Raw genomic sequence first — 2,832 nt, forward strand, 5'->3', positions numbered from 1 at the left:
AATGCCTCACCAGAGCAGGACTTGAATTACCGTTATTCACCATCAAATCAAGAGCAGCCACCCAAGGGAGGGCCACAGCAATGCTAAAATGCAATTTTGTTGGGGGCACGTATGAGCAAAAGCTCTTGTGCATGCAGGCCTTAATTGAAAAATAAAATAATTAGCTTTTAATATTTTGAAATAATAGCGGGAAGCACATTTATAGAATGACTGGGAAGAAACAGCCTTACACTGTTTCTTTTTAATAACTTCGAGTTGTTCACTGTTAAGCTTATTAAAACATGAAAGCAGAACATAGCAGAACCCTGGGAGGCCATTCCATTGATTATTTGCAAACTGTCCTTACTCCTCATTCTACTCTTATAATCAAAATAAAAATCCAATCAGGAGCAAAGCCTTCCTGTAAGCAGGGACTGTTGTGTGTTTTAATTTGATATGTCCCAGGTGTAGGTCACACAGGTCTATGCACTTAAAGGATGGTGAGGTCTACAAGGAGAACATAAGGGTTTTGGACATTGCACATTGCTCCATCTATCTGTGAGCTGTTGATTGACATTGACCCAGACTTCATTTCAGAAGGCTCCAGCCAGCCAGCCTCTTTCTAGAGCTGCTCTTTCTTTTCAGAGTTCACCCCCCAAATCCATGGGTAGCAAGGTGAGGGAAGAGGATGATTCTAGTTCTATGAAATGGGAGGTCTAGGCTCTTATTAATCTATTCAAAATGCATTTGGGATCATTGGATGAGCACAGCTTATGAAATCCTCCAAGCAGTGGACCCAGCACCTCTCCATCCTCATTTCTAGCCAGTCCTATCTACAAGTTATATCCAGTTGCATCCATCTGCTCGTGCAGTTTTTTGCAGCTCCATACCTTTGCACAAACAGTTCCCCCTATACTGATTCTTTTCCTCCACCTATGGCAAACTCCTACTCACAGTTCAAGGTTCCACATAAGCAAAGCCTCCTCTGAGAAGCCCCCTCTCTCAGACAATTTCTCTCTTCCTCTGGTCCCCATAGATTGCTGTTGGTTTGTCTCTACATCTGTTCTGGTCTTGTTTGGGAGTCTCTTCACATTAATAGAAGGTCCTTGAGAGCAGGCAAGTCTTGACCCTGACACCCATGTAATGCTTGGCATGGAGTGGCCACCAACCTGCCTGTGGGTGACCCCTGGGGAGCAGGAGGTCGCCATGGCACTGGACTTTGTGCCCTTCTTGCAGCTGCACCCTCTGAGCGGGCAGGCTGAAGCTGGGGAGGCAGTGCTGCTGCTGAGGCAGGGGCTGCTGGATCAGGTGAATTGTTGGCAACCTGGGGCCCTAGGACCTGGCCCTGAGGCCTCAGTTTCAGTAGCCACCTCAGCCTGCGGGATCCTGCTGTGACTACATGCTGCTGCAGGAGGACTTCCTGGAGCATCCAGGCCAATGGCATGTGTACCTGCAGTTTATCCAGGCCAACAACCCCTGAAGCACTTAGCCGTGCTCAGACTGAGGCCCACTGCTGGCCCCTCCCCAAAACCTTCAGTTCCCTGGAGAAAGAGGCATCAGTTTCTCCTTGACTCCACCTGGCCCCCACCTTTAGCCACGGGGCTGGAGCACCTGGTGGTGGTGGCTGCCAAGAAGCTAGTGAACTGGCTCCAGGGGGCTCCCAAGACGCAACTGGACTGAGGGTGCTGTGGGTGGCACATCTCTTGGGTCGCATTAACATACAGGTGCTCAAGAGCAAAGCAGCCAAGGAGCTAAAGATGCTCTAGGACTGGGTCAGGAAGGAAGTGCTGGAGATCTTGGAGATGGCAGTGGCTGAGCTTCTTCAGGACCACTGGCATCCCAGGCTCAGCTCTTCAGCCAGGGTTGGAGATGAAAAAAGATGACTGACACTCACACACAATCCATCCTGACTATGAACCCGACGTTATACTAATGCCCTCCTGCTTGTCCGCCCCACTGCTCAGCCCCTCCTTGAGCCTCCAGGAGCCAGACAAGATGTAGTCAACTCTGGACTATGAAGACCATGGCTTCTGCAGCCATGCCCCGATGCATGCTGAGAACCTCTGGCCCAGGAAGATGTCTAAGGTCCAGCAGATCCTGCAGGCTTCCTGACCTATGGAAGCTGACTTTCCAGAAGTGCAGATACAAGGGGCAGGTGAAGGCAGGCACCCTGGGCATCATGCAGGGCATGGTACTCAGTTTTGGGGGGTAGCTACACACTGCATGGCATCTGTTACAAGAACGACCGTGTCAACTGGGAGGTGCTGGCAGACCTGGAGGGTAAGTGTTCTTGCACATGTCTGTGGAGTTCCACTGTCAGCCCTTAAAGCTCTATGCCTAGATAACCCCATGGAGCTGACCTTGGCACCACAGGGCCACACTTTGTCATGATGACTGGCCCATCACGTCCTTGCTCCACCTCTCCACTGATCTCACACATCTGCAGGACCTGTGGCATGCCCTGCACCTCAAGGCCATCCTGGCCCATGATGAGCACATGGCCCATGGGACCCTGGGCTACACTTCTTCTTCTGGATCAACGTGGCCTCTTCCACCTCTTCCTCTTCAAGCACCTCTATAAGGATTACTGGGTGCCTGGAGCTAGGCCTCTCTTCAGGAGTAAGTGAGATGCCAGTTCCTGAGTGAACTAACAGCCCTGCTTTCAGTCACCATCTGCACAAGACACCCAGCCCTGAACGTCCTGCAGCTATGAGCAAGGGATCTTTGAAAGCAACACCCTTTTGTGCTTTGTTGGGGGATACCAGTGACACAGAAACCTTTGTGGATTCTAAGAGTCAACACTGGAAGGAAGGAGTGTCATATGGGGAATAGGATGGAAGGGAATTAGTGGAC

General features: G+C 50.7%; 1 pseudogene; it reads left to right on the top strand.

Annotated features, from left to right (window-relative positions):
• Positions 1-1,131: 1,131 nt before the first annotated feature.
• On the top strand, positions 1,132-2,606 carry LOC101435983 (uncharacterized protein KIAA2013 pseudogene; annotated as a pseudogene).
• Positions 2,607-2,832: the final 226 nt, after the last annotated feature.

This window comes from Dasypus novemcinctus, chromosome 18 (genome assembly GCF_030445035.2).
Source record: "Dasypus novemcinctus isolate mDasNov1 chromosome 18, mDasNov1.1.hap2, whole genome shotgun sequence".
NCBI classification, from domain to species: Eukaryota; Metazoa; Chordata; class Mammalia; order Cingulata; family Dasypodidae; genus Dasypus; species Dasypus novemcinctus.